This window comes from Nicotiana tabacum, unplaced genomic scaffold (genome assembly GCF_000715075.1).
Source record: "Nicotiana tabacum cultivar K326 unplaced genomic scaffold, ASM71507v2 Un00162, whole genome shotgun sequence".
NCBI classification, from domain to species: domain Eukaryota; kingdom Viridiplantae; phylum Streptophyta; class Magnoliopsida; order Solanales; family Solanaceae; genus Nicotiana; species Nicotiana tabacum.
The window spans coordinates 14271-27485 of NW_027438400.1; the positions used below are offsets into that span (position 1 = coordinate 14271).

A 13215-nucleotide genomic window follows, 5' to 3' on the forward strand; every position below is an offset into this window, starting at 1 on the left:
CAGAAATAATTGAAAGGGAACATACAACGGGGGGAATATAACATAAAGAGTGAGAATAAATAAATAGAACGGCACGACATCACCCTTCGTGCATTAAACCTCTCATAATATACACGGCATCAACCTTTGTGTTTTAAACCTCTCATAATATACACGGAATCACCCTTCGTGCTTTAAACCTCTCCTAATATACACAGCATCACCCTTCGTGCTTTACACTCTTTCTCACAATATAAATAATACATGGACGGCATCACCCTTCATGCTTTACACTCTTCCTCACCATATAAATAAATCACGCACGGCATCACCCTTCGTGCTTTATACTCTTCCTCACAATTCACAGAATCAATAACAATGGATAGAGAGAAGTTTCACAAAGAAATCAATATTTCATCAATAATTACTTTCACAATTTAACATCTCAACCTCGAATCAATATTCACAATTTTATCAACCTTAGTGGAAACGAATACAAGCCTCCCAATATTTCAACAACATCAATAAGCATGGATAACAAGATTTAAGACTACAAATTTGCAAGAATGGAATTTCACTCGCATGCTATGACTCGACCACAATGCATAGATGCTCGTCACCTCAACTATACGTCGTATTCAACAACAAAACACGTAGAAATCACTCACACAATACCTATTCCCTCAAGCCAAAGTTAGACACAACACTTACCTTGCTCCGAAGACCGCTAAATTCTCAATCACAGCTTTTCCTTTGGAATTCACCTCTAAAACACTCGTATCTATTCAAAAATGACTCAATAACATCAAATATTGCTAAAGGAATCAATTGTATTTCATAAAATAAATTTCCCAAATTTTTCTCCAAAAGGTTGAAAAATCGACCCCGGGCCTACTTGGTCAAAACCCGAGGTTCGGACCAAAATTCTTTTACCCATTCACCCCCGAGTCCGAATATGTAATTAGTTTTGGAATCCGACCTCAAATTGAGGTCTAAATCCTCAAATTTCTAAATTCCTAACTTCTACCCAAAAATCCTAATTTCACCATAAAAATTCAAGATTCTAGGTTTAAATCTTGTTATAAGATGTAAAAGATTGAAAGAAAAGAGTTAGGAATCACTTCACCTATGATTTGGGGAAGATTTGGTCTTTGGAAAATCGCCTCTTAAGGTTTAGGGTTTTGAAAATATGAAGAATGAATGAAAAATCCCGTCTAAGCCCCTTTTACTCCGCTGCAGGTGTCGCAATTGCGAAGGAACAATCGCAATTGCGATGCCCTTCACAATCCCGCTGCCTTCGCAAATGCGATGAAAGTGTCGCATTTATGACCACTGAACCTCGCAAATGCGAGTAAATATTCGCATTTGCGAACCTGCCCTTCCCAGACTCCCTTCGCAATTGCGAAGGTAACCTCGCAAATGCAAGAACTGCTGGCGCAGGCTTCTGATCGCAATTGCGATGAAAGCCTCGCAATTGCGGACCCTGTTATGTTTGCATTTGCGATGCCTGATCTCGCAATTGCGAGATCAGAGGCCTGCAACAGGTTCAGTTATACCAGCAAAATTTCTAAGTTCAAAATATCCCGTGGCCTATCAGAAACTCACCCGAGCCCTCAGGGCTCCAAACCAAACATGCACACAAGTCTAAAAAAATCATACGAACTTGCTCGCGTGATCAAATTGCCAAAATAACACCTAGAACTACGAATTTAGCACCAAATCAAATGAAATTCTCAAGAACACTTTAAAATTCATATCTTCTCAATTGGACGTCTGAATTACGTCAAATCAACTCCGTTTCTCACCAAATTTCACAGACAAGTCTTAAATATCATAATGAACCTGCAACAGGCTCCGAAACCAGAATACGGACCCGATACTAACAATGTCAAATATCAATCAATTCTTAAAAACAAATAATTTCCAGACTTTTAATTTTCATCAGAAATTCATAACTCAAGCTAGGGACCTTCGAATTAAATTCCGGGCATACGCCCAGGTCCCATAATTCGATACGGACCTACCGGGACTGTCAACGCATGGATCCGGGCCCATTTACCAAAAATATTGACCGAAGTCAACTAAAATTAACTTTTAAGGTAAAAAATCTTATTTTCATTAGTTTTTAACATAAAAGCTTTCCGGAAACCTGCTCGGACTGCGTACGCAAATCGAGGAGGGTCATCACAACAAAATACTTCATCCACTTTCTCTCTCTAGAACACTCTCACTTCTCTCTAAAAACCTCAGATAATTGCCCTAAAATAAATCTCAAAGCATATTTATCAAAATGGGGTCGAATTATGAAAATAGGAAACTTAAACCTCCGAACTCAGTTATGCCGTTGCACAATGGACCACACAATTGGTGTGCGGGTCGCAAAATGATCGCATAAATCGGTTCCCAGAACTGGGCTGTTCTGGACCATTTTGCGGTCGCAAAACCATTTTGCGATCGCATAATGGTCGCATAGTGGTCGCAGAATTGCATTCTGGCAGCTTTTGGTAATTTGGTCATAACTTCTTGTAGGAATGTCCAAATGAGGAACGGTTTAAAGCGTTGGAAACTAGAAACATAGACCTTTCTTCTAATAGGTAACAAACCACATAAATCGTCATATCAAGAGAGGTATGCTCGTTTGAATTTTGATTTTATGCGAACTCATCTGAAACTTTAGTCTATTATGAAATTTTCAACTTTAACATTCGATGCCGAAACCTATCGAATCAAGTCCGATTGACCACAAATTTTGCACACAATTCATAAGTGACATAACAGACCTATTCCAATTTTCAGAATCGGATTCTGACCTCATTATCAAAAATTCAACCTTCGATCGAACTTTCCGAATAACGTCTATTTTCCAACTTTTGCCAAAATGCGTCGAATTGTCCTACGGACTTCCAAATCCAAATTCGAACATGCGCCTAAGTCCAAAATCACCATACGAAACTATTGACATCATCAAAATTCTATTCTGAGGCCGTTTGCTCAAAAGTCAACTCTTTGGTCAACTCTTTCCATTTAAGCATCAAAATGAGAATTTTTCTTTCAATTATGAAACTCGACCACACCCGCGGGTCATAATACATATTATGAAGTTGTCCGAGAACTTAAGTCATTGAACGGGGCATTAATTCTTAAAATGACAAGTCAGGTCGTTACAAGAATAGTTTGACAACATACCATTTGAAATAATTCTTGAGTAGCTGATATAAATTGAGTCATGTATTCCTAAGACTGTCCCAATTTGCACTATGTTCTCTATGTTTCTTCTTCTAATAGGTGCTTTTCCAACTATAGTTTACTAATTTCAAAGTGAAACTACTAGATGAAGAGTACAAAGTGAACTTTCATATGCATGCATATAACTCTATCTTTCATAAGAGTACAAACTACTAGATGAAGAGTTAGACTTGCCATTACTGCTTCCATGCTGTTGCTGGACTCTCTCATTTTCCCAGATATTTCCATGTCTCTTAACTTTTCCAAGTCTTCTGCAATTTCGATTCAGTGTTTTGTAGTTACAAATCTAAAATAAATGATAGTGGCTATTTTCAATAATTACAGACTAAACAATAACTAGCTCGTGCTATTACCGGGATTGACCTCACTAAGTGAACCTCCTCAACTTGATTGACTCGCAAATTCTATGATAAACTTATTCGCATCGAGTGTTTACACCAAATTATACCAATTTACCATGGGTAAGTGATTCTATTTGGTGAAAACATATATTTCTTAACCATAATTAAGTAAGAGAAATTTATTTACAAATAGTGTGATATATTTATTGATGTGTCATCAGTTGTAAGTAAATGGTTGTCCAAATTCAATTCATGGACCCAACACGTGATGGTACAAGCCAAGATGTGATGACACTAAAACAAACGTGCTATGATTTCTTAACCATAACTGAGTGAGAAAATTTTATTTACAAATACCTGTGATATATTTATTGATATAGTATAAACACCCGATAAAATTAAATATTATCCAAATTCAATTCATGGACCCAATACGTGATGGTACAAGCCAAGATGTGATGACACTAAAACAAACGTGCTATGATTTCTTAACCATAACCGAGTGAGAAAATTTTATTTACAAATACCTGTGATATATTTATTAATATAGTATAAACACCCGATAAAATTAAATATTATCCAAATTCAATTCATGGACCCAATACGTGATGGTACAAGCCAAGATGTGATGACACTAAAAAACGTGATATGATTTTTCTCGATGAGTCATTGAAAAATCATGATTTTCTAAATATATGATAAAAATCTCCCCCCTCCCCCCTCTTTGTCTGTGTGGGGGGTGGGGGAGGGATGGGGGTTATATTTATGCCAAGCTTTGTTAACCGCGATCGTGAAGAAGGAGGGCTAGCGATCGCGAAGAAAGAGGCCGCGATCGCATGGCTTATTTTGTCCTAAAATTTTCATCTAAAAATCTTAACTTTTAGACAATTGGAGATATTTTTGTCTCGAAAAATTAAACTGAAAAACTGAAATTCAGGATATACTTGCTAATTCCTAAATAGCAGCCTTTTAAAGTGGCTATCTAGTGTCATTTCTACTAGTTTTAATAGGTTTGATCAAGTCATAATACTTATAATTAAGGTACACAAATAGGAAAATAGGCTAGTTACCCTTAACGATTCTAGTCCTTGATCTTTATATGTCTTTCCTGGAGAATGAGTGATTTTATTACTTATTTTTCTTGTTTGAAAAATATTTTCCCTTCTCTTGATAGGGAGAACATTTTTCTCCAATTGGAGAAAAATGAGTTCACGAGGAAAATATTTTCCAAAATATCTAAATCAATAAAATATGAAAAAATTAAAAAATATTTCATACCAAACACACCCATAGTGTACAATATTTTCTCAGTTGGCTCGCGAGGACAATGATGGAAATTCAAAGGATAAATTTGGTTTCACCCATCTATAAATACCTAATTTAACACAAAAATATCCAATTAGCAAGAGAAGGAGAGATGAAAGTTGCTAAAATACTTCACATGAATGGAGGAATTGGAGACACAAGCTATGCAAAAAACTCTAAGCTCCAGGTATCATCAAACACCTTTTTATTCCTAATGGAGTTATAAACTCGCAACAATTATAAATAACAAGTTCTTATGAATTTTACTTATATATACTGATAGTGTAAAAGGTACAGTGTAAAACGTATAGTTATCATTTAAGTGATCTGATAGTATTTCTTATCTTATCGGTACATAAAGCTTAGACTTATTTCCTTTTACTTAACTAGCGTTTGGACATAAATTTTGTTGAAACTTGAAAAAAAAGTTTTTGAAATTGTATTGGAAAATTTTCCCTTCCAAGAGTCTGCACTTTGTTCACTCCTCTTACAGTCTCCACTGGCTTTCCAAAGTATGTTTTTGTATTGTTAAGTAGTAATGAATTCATCTCATCTACAAGTTTAAAATATTAAAAAGAGTATATTTATTTATTTAATTATATTTTTAATACACTCCTGACGTGGGAGCTTAATTCAAGCAAAGAGCTAGTGAGGACCAGAATGGAATATTGTATGTAGTGTTGAATCCAATATGAAGCTCTTTTGAACGAGCGAGCTTTTTGATGATCCCAGCATGTAGTTTTTTTATATAATGGGTGACAGCGTTACTCAAACCCTGGACCTCAACAGCGTTACTCAAACCCTGGAGTATGTGAGCAATTTGCATATGGATTCTAGGAGATGATGATGCAATTTTTCTTATTTTGCGGTACAAAATAATTTTCTGAGCAAACTTGAAGAAAAAGAACTTGAAAATTTATATAAAATCATAATCCTATAGTATTTGTTTCTTTTTATAATATTCTTTTTTTGAAATCAATAATATAGATATAAAGGCATGTCATTAGAAACGGTAAAATATAAAGTGGAAAGTTAATAATTTTAAACATTGTTGTAAATGTGACTCTTAACCGCTACTCTATCTATTACTAACAATTAACCACCAACAGCAACCTCTAGCGGAAAATTACCACTACCAACCTTCGTCGATGCACAACAACCCTATATAGAAGACCACCACCACCAATTCTGTTGCCACTAGCTTTTAAATTATCTTAATAAATCATATAACTTTTACAACAAAGACATGAAATCAAATTCACACATCTTAAATTTAAGAAAAACAAATGAAACCTAAATTATCATTAAATCAAAGGATCTTTACATAAATAGCCGGTCATATTTATTTTTTACTTTGTCTAGCTAAATACATATGTTATATATTGATTATACACAATCATACATATATAATACACAAATTATGCATATAATATACCTTCACTTGCTATTTTAGTTTAAGCAGTTGGGTGAACGGCTATTTGGGTTAATTCTTCTTAAATTATCAATATGTTATTTTTATGTCTACGGAAACAACCTCTCTACATGCACAAGGTAGGGATAAAGTCTATGTTCATATTACCCTTCCTTAATTCCCTTGCGTACTGGATATGTTGTTGTTGTTGATATTATTGATATTCATAAGCAAAATAATGAATGCAGGGATCAATACAAGAAGAGAAAGTGGTTGCATTCAACACTCCTATATACTGTCCATCTCCTGCAGAAGTGAAGTTTATAATTGAAAAGGAGGGATCTTTCACCATTGATGTCTTGAAAACTTCAGAAATCCATATGGATTCTTCTGATGAATACAATGTGACACAGTGCATGAGAGCAAAAGAGAAGACTACGTGCACAAATGTTGTTGTCTCCTTGACCAAAACAAACTAGGGCAATTAGTTCATCCCCTCCAACCTACCCTTAATTATTCCCTTATATAACCTAAATAGCCGTCTATCCAGCCGTTTAAATTAAAAATAGTTGGCGATATATAATATATATGTATAATTCATATATCAGTGCATAAAGATATGTATATGCCAGCTAAAAAGAATAAACAGTGAATAAAGCCAGCTATTTATATAAATGTTCCTTATATATCATGAGTTCCTCAAGTGCAGAAAGATCTTTGTCGATGGCATAGCAAAAGAGAAGACTATGTTCAGAACTGTCGTTGTCTCCCTGATCAAAACAAACTAGGGCAATTAGTTCATGTCCTCGAACCCTACCCTTAGTTACTCCCTTGTTTAACCTAAATAGTCGTCCATCAAATTACTTAAATTTAAAAAAAAATCCGGCGATACTTAATATATATGTATAATCCATATATAGTATGTGTATAACTATTTACAATTGGTGCACAATCACCCTACAACTAGTCAAATAGATCATCAATACGCGACAATGGGTACTTGTTCTTAATAGTGACTTTGTTCAATTGGCGATAATCAATACACATCCGCATTGTTATATCCTTCTTCTTCACAAATAATACCAGTGCACCCCAAGGCGATACACTCGGTCTGACGAACCCCTTGTCTAGTAACTCCTCAAGCTATTCTTTCAATTCTTTTGGAGCCATGCGATACGGTGGGATAGATATAGGCTGGGTATTTGGACATAAATTTTGTTGAAACTTGAAAAAAAAAATTCGAAATTGTGTTGAAAAAGGTCAAATAATGAAAAGTTGACACTGTATAGCCACTCTCAAAATAATACCCGAAAAATATATATTTTTTGTATATATAAATATTCTGTATGTTTCGTAGAAAATACACATCTAAATTCTTTTATACAGTTAGTGCATATAAAAGTAAACTCATTTCCTTATATTTACAGCAAAAGGTGATTCTCATGACAAAGCCAATATTAGAGGAAGCCATATCTGCACTCTACCGCAGCCTTTCCCCAGAAACCATTTGTATTGCGGAGTTAGGTTGTTCCTCTGGACCTAATACTCTTTTGGTGGTCACACAACTTATTAGCGCTATTCGCGAAGAATGCAAAAGCAACGGCCAACAACAACAATCGCCGGAATTTCAAATTTTCTTGAATAATCTTCCTGCTAATGATTTTAATACCATTTTCTGATCGTTGCCAGAATTCCATGAAGATTTGAGGAGACAGAATATGGGAGATGATGGATATTTGATCCTAATTGCTTTGTTGCGGGAATTGCTGGTTCACTCTATAATAGACTTTTCCCTTCCAAGAGTCTGCACTTTGTTCACTCCTCTTACAGTGTCCACTGGCTTTCCCAAGTATGTTTTTGTATTGTTAAGTACTCATGAATTCATCTCATCTACGTAGAAGTTTAAAATATTATAAAGAGTATATATTTACTTATTTAATTATAATTTTAACACACTCCTGACGTGCGAGCTTAATTCAAGCAAAGAGTTAGTGAGGGCCGGAACGGAATATCGTATGTAGTGTTGAATCCAATATGAAACTCTTTCGAACAAGCCATCCTTTTGAATGTGCGTTAATCAGGGGCTCGGGCTCTCTGTAATACTGAACAAGAACTATGAAGTGTGCACATCATGCAAAAGACACTTACCAGTTGTGATTCTCTCTGACAGACAAATTCTTCAAAAAGCAGAAAGACATTCAAGACATAGAAAAGGTCACCTAAGCAAAGATCTCCAGTTGGGATAAGACTAATTGAGCCACAAATACAAATAGTACTGGGTGTGAAACGATCAGGGTTGATCACACTCAAATCTTCAATTAAAATCTTTGAAGATTTATACCATTTTCAACCCAATCTTTACCCATTTGAACAAGACACTCTTTCAATAAACCTTATTGATACGTATAAATAATACTCCTACACCCAAGAATCATACTCTTAATCGCCCATCTTTACCCAAACTCGAAATTGAAGATTAGGGGTTAGAACCTTACATTTTAGGTGAATATCTTGTGATATTTTCTTGTTGGATTTCAAAGCTTGAACAAGATCTTGATGAACAAAGTACATGAGCTTCTTCCTCTCTTTAGAATACTCTCCCTTCTCTCTAAAAATATCAGATTTTTGCTCCAAAATGAGCTTCAAGAGCTATGAATCGAAGTTGGATCGGGTTATAAAACCCCAAAAAAAGAAGCTCCGGATAGGATATATGGTCGCATATGCGACCACAGATTGGATATGCGGTCCGCATATCGGCCGCAAAATTGGCCTCTGGAACTGGGAAACACCTGCTTGGGTTTGCGGTCACTATGCGGCTCACAGACCTGTTCTGCGGTCACATAATGAACCACAGAACAGTTCTACGGTCGCATAGTCGACCGCAGAATGGAATCCAAAACGGCCCCTTAACTGCCTTACTCTGAGGCCATTTTGCGGTCTGCAGAAACGCATTTTTTCTGTCACAAATTTTGTTTACTCCCCAGTGCATTGTTCAACCTAAAAAGTCCGACCCGCGAAAAGTTTGTATAACCTTTATACTAATTGATCTACCTCGGCACCATAAAACCTTAATTGTCTTAGAAAATATTCTCCGGGGTCATTACATATAAGTCAACATCCGGTCAATCTTTCAACTTAAATTCTAAACCTTGGAACTAAGTATTCCAAAACCTCACTGGACCCGAACCAATTATCTCCGGCAAGTCACATAACAAATGTAAGGCATAAATTGAGCAGTAAATGGGGGAATGAGATTGTAATGCTCAAAACGACCGGTCGGGTCGTTACAGATTTAATGTCGTGTTGGAGTATGTGAGCAATTTGCATATGGATTCTAGGAGATGATGCAATTTTTTCTTATTTTGCGGTACAAAATAATTTTGTGAGCAAACTTGAAGAAAAAAGAACTTGAAAAGTTATATAAAATCATAATCCTATAGTATTTGTTTCTCTTTTTAATTTTGTTTTTTTGAAATCAATAATATAGGTGTCAAATGCGGATTTAGGATATATAGGATAGGTTGTGCACAAGTTTAACTTAACCCAATGCTTTCGGGGGTGGATCTACAAGTGTATCTAAGCTCAGACCCTATATTTTATTAAGATATCTATTTAGTAAGTTATCATGTCTTAGATTTCAAAATTGATAAATTAAAATAATAAAGGGTAGCCCGTGCATAAAGCATTCTGCATTTACGCAAGGTTCGGGAAAGACCCGCATTCTTAAGGGTGTGAGGTAGACAACCTACTCTAATGCAAGCATTAGTGGCTGCTTCCACAACTCGAACCCCTGACCTATAGGTCACACGAAGATAATTTTAACATTATTCAAAGGCAATTAAAATATAGAGCATATATATAATATGATCATACTTATTTTGAATAAGTAACTCTAACTTTTATTTCTCCTCTAATAAGTACCTGTTGGGATAGAGAATAATAAAGGAAATATTCACGTGGAAAGTACAAGCCCACTAGATGTGATTGAAGCATGTTACGAGCAATATGAAAGAGATTTTGTAAATTTTCTCAAGTTACGCTCAATAGAATTGGTGAAAGGTGGGCGTATGGTATTGACTGTGATGGGCAGAAAAAATTATGATAGCTTTAGCAAAGCTTCTTGCTACCTGTCAGAGCCTATTGTCAGGGCTCTCAAAGATATAATTGCAGAGGTAAAACCAGACTTTTAAAATACACATATAATTGTTAGTGGATTCTTAGCTTTCCTGTTGATCTTGAATAGTTCTAATTTAGTTTTTCCTTCGTTGAGAGTCATCTTTTTGGACCAGATTCACTTTTATACTGCAGTTTAATTTTATGTGGTAGTCCTGTTTGATTGGTGATGAAGTTTAAAAAAGAAATTAGATTGTGGTCTTAAACATGCCAACTTTCGTAGATATAAAGGCATGACATTAGAAACAGTAAAATATAAAGTTTAAAGTTAATAATTTTAAATATTGTTGTGAATGTGACTCTTTACCACTACTCTATCCATTACTAATGCTTAACCACCAACACCAATCTCTAGCGGAAAACTACCACTAGCAACCACCGCCACAACTCCACTACAACCCTATTGTCACGATCCAAAACTCACACATGTCGTGATGGCGCATATCTCAATACTAGACAAGCTGACAACCTCAATAAATCACGATTTTCTTTTAGTTTGGAAACATAATATTCAAATACAATACTAAAAATCTCCCAAATACCGATACAAACACTCCCAAAATGCGGTGTCACTAAGTACATACATTACAAGTTTGGAAAACATGGTCTATAATGATCTGAGACCAAATACAATAAACAAGAGGATAGGGAAGGAGAGACAAGGTCTGCGAAACATGACATCTACCTCGGAATCTCCAGAAAATCAACTGTGCGAAAGAATCAACACCCGCGGTGTCCGGGATCACTTGGATCTGCACATGAGTAGTATGAGTACAACCAACTCAGTAAGTCACAATAATAAATAAAGAACTAAAGATAGTGATGAGCTTCACAGCTATGTCCAAATACAGTAATTTCCAACATAAAAAGGTAGGCATGCTTTCAAGTTCAACATTTAAAACTCCACAGTAATTTCATACCAATTTCGACTGAAACAGAAAATAGTGTCTTTCAGAAATTTCCAAAACAGTGATATATGTCAGCTGAAATGTAACGACCCGACCGGTCGTTTTGAGCTTTAGCACGTCGTTCGGCAGTTTGAGGACTTGAGTAGCTTCACTTCGGGTATTATGACTTGTACACGTGGTCGGAATTTAATTTCGGGAAGTTCAGAGTTGATTTGGAAAGAAAATTCTAATTTCGGAAGTCTTAAGTTGGAGGAATTGACTAAAGTGTGATTGTTTGAGTAAACGACCTTGGAATCGGGATTTGAAGGTTCCAACAAGTTGATATATTGGATTTTGAACATCAATGTTATTGATGTTCGTTTAGGATTTCGAGTCTGGGAATAGCTCCGTATGGTGATTCAGGTATTGGGACCACGCCCGGAAGAGGATTTGGTGGTTTGTAGGTCATTTCGGGGTCATTTGGCGAAAGTTAGAAATTCGAAGCTTTCTGAGAAGTTTGACGGGGAGTGGACTTTTTGTTATCGGGGTCGGATTCTGATTCCGGAAGTGGGAGTAGGTCCGTAATGTCAATTATGACTTGTGTGCAAATTTTGAGGTCAATCGGACGTGATTTGATAGGCTTCGACATCGATTGTAAAAGTCTGAAATTTCAAAGTTCATTAAGTTTGAATTGGAGGGTGATTTGTGTTTTTAGTGCTGTTTGATATGAGTTGAAGGCTCGACTAAGTTCATATTGTGTTTTAAGATATGATGGTATAATTGGTTGATGTCCCGAGGGCCTCAGTAGATTCCGGATGGTAAACGGATCGAGATTGGGCTTGGAGGAATGCTGGAGCTGCTGTCATCTAGTGTAACCGCACCTGCGATGTTTTGGCTGCAGGTGCGGAGCCGCAAAAGTGGCCAGGAGGTTGCAGATGTGAAAAGGGAGTGAGGGAATGGCAGTCCACAGGTGAATTTAATGCAGAAGCGGGCTGGGCAGCTGGAAGACTTCCGCAGAAGCGGAATATTTTGCCGCACCTGCGGAACCGCAGAAGAGGTCTAGTGAGCACAGGTGCGGAGGTTGCCTGGGCAGAATACATAAATTAGCTAAATCGGGTTTTGGCTCATTTCACCTCTTTTCTCTCGTTGGAGTCGTCCTTGGGGGCGATCTTGGAGTGCCATTTTGTCATCTTGAATGAGGTAAGTGATCCCCATATATTGTAAGTTAAATACATGGTTTATGCATGGATTTAAACATGAAAATTTGGGAAAATTTGTGGGATTTTCGGTAGAAAACCTAGAATTGGTATTTTTGGATTTTGACCACGAATTAGGGCGTGGAATTGAGAACAAATCATATATTGAGTTCATGATGTTATGGGCAGTGGTTATCTTCGAAAAGTTTCGGAATCTGGGCATGTGGGCCTAGGGGTGAATTTTAGGAATTCTTCAATTTGGGTTGGAAAAATCACTTCAATAGCTAAGATGTGAACTCTTGAGCATGTATTGACTATTTTATATAACATTTGACAAGCTTCGATCGTTTGGCACCGAGTTGAGGAGTTAAAGCACAATTTTGGACCGGAAAGTAAGCTTTGAGACGAGGTAAGTCTCCTGTCTAACTCTGTGAGGGGGGAAATATCCCTAGGTCTTGTATGTTGATGCGTGCTACTTATTGTGGGGAATACGTACGCGCGATGTAACGAGAGCCCATACGTAGCTACATACATGTTATTGTCCGGGTAGGCTTAGGTTCACATCATGATGTAGCTGCACTATTTGAGCATTTTCTCGCCTGTTAAATTCCTCTGTTTTACATTTCTACTTGAGACTAGACTTGCTATTGTAGAGACTTCACGAGTTCATGATTAGT

At 36.5% G+C, this 13215-nt stretch overlaps 1 long non-coding RNA gene across 3 annotated transcripts; it reads left to right on the forward strand.

Annotated features, from left to right (window-relative positions):
• The first annotated feature begins 4959 nt into the window (after positions 1 to 4959).
• Positions 4960 to 8221, forward strand: LOC142179013 (uncharacterized). 3 transcript variants are annotated; one of them, XR_012707169.1, is made up of 3 exons: positions 4960 to 5058; positions 6531 to 7806; positions 7972 to 8221. It is a non-coding gene; the product is annotated as an uncharacterized LOC142179013 (long non-coding RNA). The 3 variants fall into 3 exon arrangements; XR_012707168.1 differs by having other exon boundaries at positions 6531 to 7801; XR_012707167.1 differs by having other exon boundaries at positions 6531 to 8221.
• The last annotated feature ends 4994 nt before the right edge of the window (positions 8222 to 13215 follow it).